General features: G+C 54.3%; 1 protein-coding gene across 3 annotated transcripts in view; it reads right to left on the bottom strand.

The window, feature by feature from the left end:
* The window catches only part of MRAS (muscle RAS oncogene homolog), a 61,203-nt gene extending 48,125 nt beyond the window's left edge, over positions 1-13,078 (bottom strand). Inside the window, exon 1 of one of the 3 annotated variants that reach the window (XM_082624975.1) lies at positions 12,978-13,078. The gene's annotated coding sequence lies outside the window, so the exon portion shown is untranslated. The other 2 variants (XM_082624973.1, XM_082624974.1) reach the window with 2 other exon arrangements.
* Positions 13,079-13,602: the final 524 nt, after the last annotated feature.

Genomic DNA, 13,602 nt, shown 5'->3' with positions numbered 1-13,602 from the left:
TATTGTCACATTTCCCCTGCAGGGGTGGGGCTGGGGGCTACAGGTTGGGCTTCATTTTCCTTATCTCGGGGTCACCCTGGAGCCCTGGCACAGCTTTCCACACAGAAATGCTTCCGGTGTCTGCTGTCTGCATTCCCCAAATGCAGGGGTGACCCTGGGAGTTGGCTGGGATTCTGCTTGGGTGGCGGGTAGGCTGAAGTGCTGTGGGCCACATAGAGAAGTGGGGTGGTGGCCCTCACAAGGGAGATACCATGTGAGCAGTCCCACTGGACACACAAGGGCACCAGCCCAGAGGAGGAGTGGGTGACTCTAAGGGGGTCCTTCCCTGTCACCCACACTCCCAAACACTGAGCCCCCTGTAGCTCCCAGGGCCCAGTTCCCTGACCATCCCTGCCTCCGGGCTGGGGATGCCACACCCCACCCCCAGAACGCCCTGATGGAATCAAGGCAGAGGTTCTCATACTGTCTTTCTCCCTAGTGGAGGTAACCGGAGCACAGCTTCACAGGCTGCCCCTCAGCGCTGTCCCAGCCCAGGAAAAGGGCAGGGGTGGTGAGAGACAGCAAAGGGAAGGCCTGGATGCCGGGGGCAGGCCTCCCTCTGTGTCAGCAACCCCCTGCCTATGAGATGGATGCTTCTTGCCAGGGCTGAATGGTTAAACTCCAGCCCCCCGCCTCCTACCTGACCCACTATCTCAACTGCTTTACCCTGCAGTAGCAGAAAGAGGGACTCAGGAGACAAATGGACACCCCAAACTCATGTGTAGGCAGAGGCCAGGTCGATAAATGAGAGAAGGGGACAGGCACAGGCAATAGGGAGCAGTGGGGCCTGTGGTAAACAGGAGGCCACTGGTACCTTCCACCACCTGACCGCCATGACAGAAGCATATCTGCAACGGGGCTTCCAGTCAAAAATTTTAAAGGGTAGCCAGAAATCTGAATTTTTATGTGAAATTGATTTTTTACATGTTGGCTACCAATTAAAAAGTTTTACACATTGTATAAGCCAAATAAATCACCTCCCTGGGGTGGGGGGGCAGCCCATAAGGGCACCTGCTGCTACCCTGCCACCTCGAGCATGCCAGCACTGAGTGGTGTGGCCACTCCAAGGCAGACGACCCTTGGCGCTGCCTTGGCCTGGCCTAGCTTCGGCCGCGAAGAGGTGTGAGGTTAGAGGAGGTAACAGCGACACTGCGGAGCAGCTGCAGGGCTTACTCAGCCTGGAAACCTTCCGGTCTAGCCGTCTTTAGCTGGGGGAGAGCACACAGCCACCCCAGGAGCGCGGCAGAGCCCGCGGAGGAGGAGGGCGGAAAGGCACATTCAAAAATGACCGCTGCTTTGGTTTGTTTCCATTGTTTGTATTCCAAAGGTTAAACATCATAAATGAAAAACGTGAAAAATTTTATGTTCGACCCAAAAGGAGAAAGAAGCAGGATCTAGGCCCTTCCCTGAGGTGAGGAGAGGCGACCCAATCCTCGTTCTAAACGAGTAAGCAGACTGCAGAGAGAAGGGCTGGAGCAAAACAAAAGGGAAACTTCCTGAACACGAGGCGGGCAAGGCCATGAGCGGCCGGGGAGGTGTGGGGTTTTCCTCAGCAAAGGGAAAGTCCAGGGAAGCAGGACCAGGGGGGGAGGGTCCAGCCGCCTGGCCGTGGAGGCTTGAACCAGGCTGGAGGTGGGGAGGGATGTCTTCTCAGGGACCCTGCCACACTCCGGAAGGGCAGGAGGCCACTCTTCACATCTCTCTCCCCAAACCCTAAAGGGTAGCTGCATCTTTCCTGCCCTCCTACCCAGCCTGGCCAGGCCAGACAGCGAGCCCTGGATGCAGAGGGGGGCACAGGGCAGAGTGGGCAGACCTACTCCGTTCCCAAGGGGCAGGAGCCGCCTAGAAGCCGCCATTGGCCAGGGGGCCGGCCGCCCACCTCTCTTTCTTCTATATACAGCACTTTTATAAGAAGTCATGACTCAAAGCACTTGCCCCTCTGCTGGGAATGTGACGTCAGGCAAACCACTCGACCCGGGTGTGCGCCTCCGTTTCCTCATCTGTTATCCACGTCCTCACCTCCCAGCGTTTCTCTGCGAACAGAATGAGCCAGTACACTCAAGTGCTTAGAACAGTGCCCGGCACAGAAAGTGTTATTATTACTGTCCTCCTCCTCATCCTCCTCATAAGTATGTTGTGGGAACTCGCTCCAACGTCCCCTCCACCAAATTGCACAGAAGAGTTTCTGGGCCACACAAGGCTGCTTTCCAGGCTGCCCCAGAGCACTCAGGACAGGGGCAGGAGGGGAAGGAAGCGGCTGCTTTTTTTTTATTTTTTTTTTATTTATTTTTTAATGTTTTTTTTTTTTTTTTTACTTTCTGCTTTATAACAAAGTGAATCAGTCATACATATATATCTGTTCCCACATCCCTTCCCTCTTGCGTCCCTCTCCCTCCCACCCTCCCTATCCCACCCCTCCAGGCGGTCACAAAGCACCGAGCGGCTGCTTTTGAATCACCACCTTCAGCCCGCGGAGGCGCCCAGCGCAGCCTCCTCTACAGGGAGACCTCAGCCACCCAGCGGGATGAAGGATCACTGCTCCTGCCTCTGGGCCACCCCAGGGCTCAGCAAGGAAGCACATTCTATTCCTGATGATCTGAGGAATGATCCCCACCCACAGTCCGTGTTGGCTTGCTTCGGGGGTGCAGAGAAAGGAGGAACTGTGGAGCGACATCCCGTCGGCGGGGGACGAGCCCGAGCAGGGTAAAGCTGGAGGCAGAGATGTCAGGAGCGTGGAAATGACTCCAACGGACCCGGTGTTGAATCCTGGTTGTGCCACTTACTAGCTGTGTGACCTCGGACAAATGACGTATAAACCTCTCCGTGCAAAACTAATCCTTGGTAAATGGGTAGCAGCAACCAGCTGGAGGTGGAATCGGGCCGAGTGCCGTGGCCAGGGCCGGTCATTAGAATGCCTGTCTATCACGTCCTGACCACGTGCTACACTTCCCTGACCAGCACCTCACACTAGGTGAGGTCACTGCTCTAGTTCCCAAGACACCCAGCTGTCTGTCTTGACGGCACTTTGCATGCTGCACTCAGTTGCCTAATTGTTTATGATGTAATGTGTCTTCCCCACCAGACTGTCAGCTCCAGGAGGGCAGGGCCCATCCTCCGTTTTATTCTCCACTGTATCTCTGGAGCCCAGCGCATGCCTGACACCAAGAAGATGCTCAATAAATATCCTGATCTACATCAGCTCTAAGCCTCACAGCTACTCTGAACACTGTCCTAACACAAAGGAAAAAAGATGAACACTTGAGTTTGCTCTGGTCATTGGGAAAGCCTGACTCAAGAGTCTGACCTGGCTTGGAACCGTGACAGTAACAACCCCACAGCTCCTGCTGTGGTTCCTGCAGGAGGTCACGGTATAGGTCTGGGGTGCATGCCTCTTGCTCAGACAAGCTCTTTATTGGCTCTTTTCAGGAGCAAAAGGGTAGGCTCCCAGCCTTGTCTCCATGTCTTTACTCCTCTATAGTCAAAAGTAATGGAAATTGGGAGCTTTCAGAAGTTCTGGGGGAAAGTGTCCAGGAAAATTGGTCCCTGGAAAATGGCAGTCAACTAGGCTTGAGGAGATGGAGAGCCGGGGAGAAAGTCTCCAAGGGCGTGAGCAGGCAAGGGACGGGTGTCTGACGCTCAGTTTTAACTTCTGCCCCGTTCTAAGCTACGGGCAGCCCCCTTTCTCAGAGGCCCTTGGTGACAGCCTGTTACGTACAACAGCCGTGGCTCCGCGGGGCTTAGGGAACGAGGAAGCCACACCTATGGTACCCACGCAAAGTGTGGCAGCTGACCCCGGAGCTCAGATGGCCTGCTGGCATGGTGCCCACCCTGCAATCCCCAGAAACACTGCTGGTGGGGACGGTTTCCATCAACGACTGCGTAATCTTCAAAGAAAAATAAATGATACACTCAGAAAACCGGCACAGGGAGAACATCCTTGGGGAAGAATGAAGATCTGTTGGGGCGAGCACCTCTCCATTTCCACGTATGTGGGATGAGGGCCCGGCCCCGCATGACCGGGCCAGAGGAGAAAGGCGGGGGGGATGCCTGAGACATGTGTCACAGCAGCACTGTCCCTATTACAGACACCGCTAAGGAGGCCCACGGCAGATGCGGACTTGCCCAAGGTCACATAGAGGACAGGTGGGGGGGGGCAGAGACTCAGCAGGGGGACCCTCTGGCCTGCAGCCGGGCCCCTTCCCACTCTCCTGTGGGTCTTCTGAGGAAGGGAGGCAGGACTGGGGTTCCCTGAGGCCCCTCTGGCTGCCAGTCGCTGGTGGTGCCAGACCCTGCCTGGGGCCCTCTCCTTCCTCCCTTCCACACAGAGGCTCTCCCAGCCTCCACCCAGCTTTCCTATCCAAGCACACCAGCCCTAAGGAGAAAACAGCCCCTGCTGAGTGCTTTATTAGAATGGTTATTTGATGGAAGTGCTAAGTGACCTGCTCCCACTCCCCTTTTCCATCCCTCCAGCCATCCCCAGTTTGAGCCCAGAAGTAAAACAAAGGCTTTGTTTCTTTATTTTGATTTCCTGCTTAAAATCTCAAACATGCAGGAAACACCCACCCAGCCCCAGATAAGTGGACTGGGGCCACTGCGGGCAGGCAGGGCCGGGGGTCACTGAGTGGGGTGGCCCGGAAGGCTCTGATGCCAGCTGACCTTAGCTCCAGGGACCGCCAGCAGGGCACCGGGGCCTGACTTCCTTTGCGGGAAGAGAATGGGTGTGCGGAGCGTATGGGGATTGCTAGGCCTTCTTGACTCTGTCGCCCGGGGAATCTCAACCTGAGGAATGTGGGTGCGGAGGGACCACTGAGAAGACATATCTCCTACAAGTTATTATTTAAGATATGCCCCCAAGGCTTTGGGACCGTGGCTCGACCCTTTTCCATCATCTCCAGTTACAATAAAGCAGGCATTGAAAGAAGAACATGATGGATGCTATTTTGGGGCTGCTGAGCCCTTGTGAGAGAATGGTGCTCGCCAGGAAAGATGCATTTGCCTCCGCCTCTGCCTTGGGACCTCCATTCCCGGTGGAATTAAAATATAAAGGGGTGAATTTGGCGGTCATCTAAAAGGGGGAATTTTCAAGGTGTGTTAAAGTTCTAGAGGCTAAAAAGAAGAAGAAGAAGAAAAAAAACTGGAACTGAGTTAAAATGAATTTTGCTCTTGAAGTGAATATATAATGCTTTGGGAAGGGAAGAATCTGTCCCCAGGCCCCCCCCAAAATGGTCAGCCATAAGGGGAGAGTGGGCCTCCCCAACTCCAGCACATCTTCAGCAATCTCCACACAGCACCACATGCCTACAAATATTTTTACTTTTAATCTGGGTAGTTAGGATACTAGGGGCGGCCTAACACATAGTATGTAGAGCAGATTCTTTTTAAACCAAAACTTTTCTTTAAAAAGTAGGCCGTCAACATAATATGTATGTGTATTTTTGCATAAACAAATAGGAACTGACTTTAGAATATGCTTAATTGCCTTCCTTGGTACAGTCTCTGACCGTTTCTACTGCAAGACAAACCCCAACAAAGCAGGTCCTTCTGAGGTCTTTGGGGTCCCAGCCTTTGATGGCTTTTGCAGCATCTCCATGGAGTCAGGGGAAAGGACGCAGGCAGTGTTAGCCTTTGTTGGCAACTCAGGAACGGAAAACATTTCAGCTCATTCTCACCACTTAGTAAAGAAAACTCGGGGACCGCCTCAGGTCTCCGTGTTCTATTACGAAACTTGTTCAAATGTCTGCCCCCAGTTTGAACTCCTTGACTCCTTGAAAATGGAATCTGCCTGGGTATGCAAGGCTTTTCCAGAAGGTTTTTCAACTTTTCTGCGCAGCTTTAAAAGTGGTGCTTTGCTAACTGTCCTAAGTCAAGCCCAAGCTACCTGCAAATGGGCCATGTCAGGCTCCAGCTCGGGAGTGGAGTCAGGCGGGGGCGGGACGGGAAGCAGGAGGCTGCAAACAGTTGGGGGAGAAGCCTTCTCCTGTCTCCTGTCGTCAAGGAGAGCTTCCCCCTCTGCCGCTGGAGAGCTTGGCAGACGGGAGGACCTGGGACCACACACCTGGGTCACCATCTTTCTGTGAGAGCCGAGGAAAGGGAGAGCTGGCAAGGCCATGTTAGGGGTGACAAAGGTACTACATGGCACTCCGGTCTTCCTTCCTGTAAAGCAGTCCTGCACTTTAGACCAGAAATGTATTTGGCTCAAGATTGTTGACGATGAGCAGCTTAACAAATCGGTGTCATCTAATGGTAAAAAGAAAATCATGGGGTTTTCTTCTCTCTTTTCCAAATATGTACATTTGCCATTTAAATTACAGTTCGCTTTGGGCAGCTCTGACTAAATGATGCTCCACAGCCTGGCCTGAAGCCACAGTGCTCAAGGCAAGTATGTATTCGGATAGAGGAACTTTCTGAAAAAGGTTAAATCCCAAGATTCACACTCATTCCTCCCTGGGGTGAGTTCAGGCCGCAAAAGGATCTATCGACAACCTTGATGGAGACCCAGGTGGCATTTTCAGTGAATTTGCTGGGGACGTGGAGGTAAAAGAGCCAGGACATGGAAACTTGGGAGCGAGGCTCCAAAAGCCGGCCGGAGGCTGAGGGCAGGCCCAGCCAGCCAGGCCTCCTGACCAGGGATGCGCTGAAGCCCTGCCAAAGGGATCAGGTGCAGACAAAACGGTCGCATCTGCTCATTTGGGGTAACGGGTACATGGTGCTTGTTATATATTATCCTTCATATATATATATATATATATATATATATATATATATATATTTTTTTTTTTTTTTTTTTTTTTTTTTTTTTTGGTGTGTGTGTGTGTGGTACGTGGGCCTCTCACTGTTGTGGCCTCTCCCGTTGCAGAGCACAGGCTCCGGATGCGCAGGCTCAGTGGCCATGGCTCACAGGCCCAGCCGCTCCGCGGCATGTGGGATCTTCCCGGACCGGGACACGAACCCGCGTCCCCTGCATTGGTAGGCGGACTCTCAACCACTGCGCCGCCAGGGAAGCCCCATCTTTTTATATTTTTGAAAATTAAAAAATATACCAAGTGCACAAATGATGGAGGGGTTCCTGGTTGACAGTGAGATTAATGAGTCGGGGAAAACCACTTCCATCTAGGCTCCCTCTGCCTTTCTTGCCAACCAGCCACGCCTGCACCTCCATGGCTTCTGCTGCTTCACAGCGTCGCTGTGCGTATACTGCTCTGTGCCCTCTCCTCACGAGGCCTTCGCTCCACTGCAGCACTGATTATGTATGGCCAGAACCCTGTGGGCCATGTCCCATGAGCACCAGGAGAGGAGGGGCGTGTCATCAAATGACCAAAGTCATCAGTCCTGGGAGCAGCACCGAGTAACAGACGGAGCATGTGCTCCAGGACCAGACAGACCTTGGTGAGACTCCTTCCAGGCTCTGCGCCTCCCAGGCCATGGCCGTGGGGATGCCTACTTAACCACCCTGAGCCCCCGTTTCCACGTCTGTCAAAGGCTAACAGCAAAACTGTTGTGAGGCTTAGAGACGGCCAATGAGGAGCATCTACCCCAGCCCAGGCCACAAGTCTTCACTGCAGGAAGGGAAGGAAGAGACAGGAAGGAGGGTGGGGAGAGAGGGTGGACCTCCAGAGAGGCCGCCTTTAAGCCATGCCATCTGAGGAGCAGTTGGAGAAAGCAGGCTGCTTGTGCTGGAGAAAAGCACGATTGTCAAGGTTCACCGTGGCACAGATCCAGCGGGACAGGTTAAAGGGAGAAAGAAAAGAACTTTGCTGGGATAAGTGAATCCCCAAATGGGGTAAACTGATTTAAGGGGCGTCAAGCTCCCTGCCTCTGAAAGCGTCCAGCTAAGACTCGTCCCTCACAGGCTGCACCAGAGGGACCCCCTGCTGAAAGTTTCCCAGCCTCCACTCAAGGGGTCACTTTCCCATTTGGGCTGTATTTGTCTACGACTGAACTATTACTGGTTTAATCTTTACCTTAAAATCACCATACTTTTTAACTTAAAATTCTTACTTAGCCTTAATCTGAGTAAAATAGCCAGTAAAAAAAAAAAAAAGGGTTTGATGTCATACCTGTATTTTACACTACACATAAATAAGTGTGTATATAGACACACACATATATATAACTATTAAAATGTGTCCCACCTAAAACCATCTACCTCGTCACTATGAGAAATGTGCTCTCCTGGGTCTGAATTGAGACGAAATATGCTCCAGGGGCCCCTTCTCGGTCTATGATTCTGTTATCTGAAGGCTGCTTGAATACTGATAATGCTCTTAATTCTTACAGCCCTTTCTGGTCTCCCAAGCATGTCCTCATCTGTGTGTTTCATCTAATCCCCATGACAACCCTGAGGGCGGGGTAGAGAAGTCACAGACGGAGCCTGGGCCCCTGCAGCGCAGGACGCTCCCAAGGCCCTATCAACGGTCACAGAGGACCTGAATCACAGCGCAGAACTCTCCATACCCCCTCCCTCCGTCTACCGCCACACACTGCACAGCCAAATCCCTTCCTGGTACTGTCCAAAATCTCATTAGCAACACAACCCAGATCCAAATCACGATGTTTTATCCATTTAGGTGGCCAGATGCCAGGCTCTGTAGATGAAAATATGCCTCTCTGAGACCCAGAATGTCATTTCATAACCAATGATGACCCATACTGTCATTTGGCCATCTGGCCATCAACAGGCTCCACCGAGTAAAGCTATCAAAAATACTAAAGGAGGGCTTCCCTGGTGGCGCAGTGGTTAAGAATCCACCTGCCAATGCAGGGGACACGGGTTTGAGCCCTGGTCCAGGAAGATACCACATGCCACGGAGCCACTAAGCCCGTGCGCCACAACTACTGAGCCTGCACTCTAGAGCCCGCGCGCCACAACTACTGAGCCCGCCCGCCACAAGTACTGAAGCCCACACGCCTAGAGCCCGTGCTCCGCAACAAGAGAAGCCACCACAGTGAGAAGCCCGCGCACCGCAACGAAGAGTAGCCCCCGCTCGCTGCAACTAGAGAAAGCCCGCGCGCAGCAATGAAGACCCAACGCAGCCGAAAATAAATAAATATAATTAATTAATTTAAAAAATACTAAAGGACAATGATACGGACATTAAAAAGCTAAATACACACTGCTACTTCATGACCCCTACAAGGGGGATGGCTGCAGAAAGCTGCCATGGATCATGCCAATGGGCTACCCGCCCTTGGCTCAGTGGTGGGGCTCAGTGGAAGGCCGGGGGAGTCTCAGAACAGGCGGGACCAGCCTCATTATGTGCAGCAGGAATGCTACCTAGAAGACTGGAGACGGACACCAAGGGATTTATGGCAGACACCAAGGAGTGCAGCATGGCTGTCACCTCGGCCTCGACAGCGCCCTCTGCTGTCTGAAGCAGGAGGTGGCAGCACTGCCCTCTCAGAGTTCCACAAGACAGACCCGCTCGCTGATTGCATGGATTTCCACCCACAAGCTGAGAACTGACACCCGTCCCGCTCTACTTCCACTCTTGACACCGGCTCTACCGCGACAGGCTGCTGGCCTGGCTGGGAGGGCAGAGCCCCTGGGTAGGTCCTCAGTGAATACAGAGAAGCAGGGGATCTACCCTGGGATCCAGGGCTCATTTTCAGAGATCCACAAATCCCCCAAACTGAACGCCCAACTTCATACATCCAGGGAACTTTTCTTTGGGCTTCTCACTGGCATGTTAAAGAGGCAGTGGCCCAAGAAGGTAAAAATCATGGCTCTGAACACTCAGCCCTCTTGGCTGCCTGTCCCATGCAAGAACTTGCCGGAAGTGGCACTAATACCCCATCCCTGTGTCCAGAGACTTCACAAAAGCTGAGAACATCGTTGGGAGATCTAAGCTCTTCTTAATCCACTATTACTTGGGTTACATTATTTGCAGCCAAAAGCACCCGCACTGATCCAGTACCACAGGGCCCAGTGGCATCACCCGAGACTGTGAGGGGTGGCAAGGCCTCAGAGACCACCAACAAAATTCCTCTCAAAGCTCAACCTCTCTGCTCAGCCTCTAGACCATGCATAGCTGCCAGATGCCCAGGGCACAGGGAGCTCACCCAGTTCCTTCCTTTCTCCCATCCCTAGACAAAGGTAGCTTTACCTCCTAGCCAGTCAGATACCTTCCCCGGGCCAGGCAAGCACAGAGCCTCTGGAACTCAATGCACACTCTTTGGACACTTGAGTGCAAGAGTGCACACTCTTGTGCACTCCCAGCTTTGCACAAGAACGTGTTCCCAATTAGTTCACATGTGTATGGTTTGTGCAAACTACATGATGCTCATGAACAGGTATGTTTTCAGTCGCTTGCAGGGAGGCACACTCCATATGGGGGCACTTCATTGGTAGACAATGATGACACCAGATGTGAAATATAAAAGGGAGGTCACATTTCCCCGAGAAGTCACTTGATGCAGCAGGCTGGTCAACATGTGAATCAGGCTGATGTTAGGACCAGGCACCCCAGGAGCTAGTTCAGTCCATCAGAGCCCAGAAGTCCTCCCTGGTTCCAGGTGATCACTCAAGCTCAGGAACCAACCCCAGGGATAATGGACTTGCCTCTCTATAAGCAGCTCAGATCAACTGAAAGTGTGAAATACCTGTGGTTAGAGCTAATAAAAGTTATACCTGTCACAAAGATGTCTTAGGTAGGTGAAAACATAAGTAGTGGCAAATACAAACAGAGCTGGCAGCCCTGGAAGACTGTCACTGCCCCACCAGGGTTCAGCAGAGGGCCACACTGCACCCCCATAAGAAAATGTTGAGGCGGGGGGCAGTTGCTATTAGAGCACCCGGCTTACACAACCTCCACCCGCACCCCCAAAGAGGCTGGCAGACTCTGCGCCTCGAAAACCTCAGAGCATTAAAGCTCCAACCTTCCTGACCTAGCAGAGAAAGGACAAACTACACCTTAAACCACAGACAGAAAAGCTAATTGGCTGCTGGGAGTGAGAACAGACTGGGGGGTCAAAACCATGAATGTTTTCATGGAACATTTTCAGCCCCAGTCAGCAGGGACATGCGATTTACAGGAAATTAGGAGACTTACAAAAATGTTAGCCAGCTCAAGTTTCTTTCCTGGGAAGAAAAGTAGGAGAAACTCTAAGAACTGTCTTGGTGAAAGTGCTTTGTTCACTGCAAAGCCCCTGACACGTGTCAGTTATTAATACCAGCAGCTCACCACGCCACACTTCACCCCACCAGTGAAAGGCAATAGAGCCAAAGCCTAACACAAGCTGCACCTGGAGCCTTCAGGCCGGGTCAGCCAGACCCTCACAAGAGGGGCCTGAGGAGCTGCGGGGTCTACATCATGGACCCTAGATATGATCTTGCGCAAGTTACTCTTTCTAGCCCCTGTTCCCCATCTGCATATGGGGGGAATAATAAAACCCTTCTGCAGGAGTCTTGTCAAGTGATGAGCAAGCATATCCACGTCAAGTGCCTGGTCTGTGTCAGCCCTGCCGGCAGCTATTATTACAGTGGAGCTTCAGGGCTTTTAAGTCAGATTCCCTTATCATTCCTGCTGCCGGGGAGGTCACTCTTTTGAGGCCACAATTTTGAGCCTTGTCAGTCACCCTCTCTGGTCAGGTCCAGGATAGAGTGTGAGTTCTGGAGGGGCAAGAACCATTCAAGCCCAAGGAGGGTTGCTCGGAGTAGGCGCTGGTGGGAGGAGGAGGGGCAATCCCAGAGCTTGGGGATCAGGGCCGGGATGAAGTGGCCCTTCTCCACCTCTCCAGCCTCGGCTCTGGCCCTGGCCAGCACAGACCTCAGTTCCAGCCACAAAGTCTAATTGGTGTCCAGTGCCCACGCTCCCGCCAGGCGTCACCTCCCCTAGGAGGCCTTCCCTGCCCTTCCACGCTGTCTGCTCCCACAGCCCCCGCGCTTCCCTGACCCCAGTACCGACCACGCCGGGCTGTCGCTCAGTTTGCACCTCTGCCTTCCTCGCGGCGCGGTAACTGGCACTGTGCCCTACACTCGGTGGGCGCCCCTGCAGGTCCCGTCAGTGAATGAGCCGGGCCCTGGCTGTGACCAGAGCCCCAAGCCCCCGGCGCAGCAAAGGTTCATGCAGCAGCTGCTTTTTATCTTTCAGATGAATCTGACAACTCCCTCGGCCGATCCCTGCCCTCGTTAACGCCATTTTAAAAGGGGAAAGATTCCCCCCCCTCCGCCTCCATCCACCCGAGTCCCGCCGCCCACCTCCCCGCGCGTTCTCGCCAGGGCAGACAAGGAACCCAAGGGCGGTTACCATGAAAGGGGCTTTCTGCGCGGTGGGCAGGCCCTTCTCACTGGGGTCTCGATCGTCTCCGACTTCTCGATCGCACACCGTCACGCTGGAGCCTGCCGTGGGGGCAAAGGCCACTCTCCGCCAGCCCCTCAGCGCAGTCCGCCTGTGGCGAGCGCGGCCGGGCCCGGGGCGGCCACACCTCCCGCCCGGAACAAAGCGCCCGGCCGGGTGCCCTCCCTTCCCAGCCTGCCCCGACCGCTCACCGCGCGCTCCAGCCCGGCTCGGCTCCGGCCTCAGGCCGCCTCCTCCATGCCCGCGCCGGCGAGAAAGAAGCGCCGCGCCCGCCGGGCCCCGCGGCAGCCGGACTGACGGCTCCCGGCCCGCGGCCTGACGGCCGCTCTGGCCTGTCCCCGCCCCGGCGCCTCCTTAAAGCGACCGCGCAGCCCGCGCGCGCCCTGGTCGCCCGGCGCGCCGCGCATTCCTTATAATGCAACAGCGGCTGCTAAAAATAGAGCGCCGCCGCCGTGGGCGCAGGGGGCGCCGGGCCCGGCGCCGCGACCCTGACACCCAGCGGGCCCCAGATTCTCAGGACGCGCGGCCCGATGCTCAGGCCATCCGCACTGAGCGCCCCGGACACGGCAGGGCGAGCGGACCCGGCCACGGAACCCCGCCGCCGCCGCCCCCCCCCCCCCCGCCGCGGCCTCGCGCACTTACCCAGGTCCGACCCTCTGCGCGGCGGAGCTGGCTTTAAAGTGGACGCCGAATGGGAATTCGCCCGGGCCTCTTTAAGAGCCTCTGCGCTCCAGCCTTTAAATCTCCGCTCCCGCCCGGCCAACTTCTGAGCCTGCAGACGCCTCCCCCGTCCTAGGCGATCCCAGCCCGCCACCTTAACCGCGTTCCCTTCGAATCCCGGGCCGTGTTTCTTCCTAGATCCAGTCCCCAGCGTTGCTTCTCCCAGGCCCTCTCGGTGCCCGGTTCCTGGGCCTAAAGTTCGTTCAGATGGAGGCGACGGACGCGGACGGGCGACACTCGCGATCCATTTTATTGTTTCAGTTCCTCTAACTCCTCTCCATCGGCGTCATTTTTTCCTTATTTTACAAATTGAGATATAATTCACATACCATAAAATTCCAGCTTTTAAAGTGGACAATTCAGTGGTTTTTAGCATAGTCACACAGTGGCAGCCACCACTATTACCTAATTCCAGATCATTTTCATAACATGCCCCCTCTTCAAACAAACAAACAAACAAAAACCGCCGAACCCATTTGCAGTCACTCCCCATTCCCTGCTCCTCCCCCAGCCCCTGGAAACCACTAATCCACTTTCTGTCTCTATG

This window comes from Mesoplodon mirus (genome assembly GCF_964341445.2).
Source record: "Mesoplodon mirus genome assembly, chromosome: 6".
Lineage (NCBI taxonomy): Eukaryota > Metazoa > Chordata > Mammalia > Artiodactyla > Ziphiidae > Mesoplodon > Mesoplodon mirus.
Note: the sequence above shows the minus strand (reverse complement) of the source record. Positions and strands in the feature narration are given on the sequence as shown.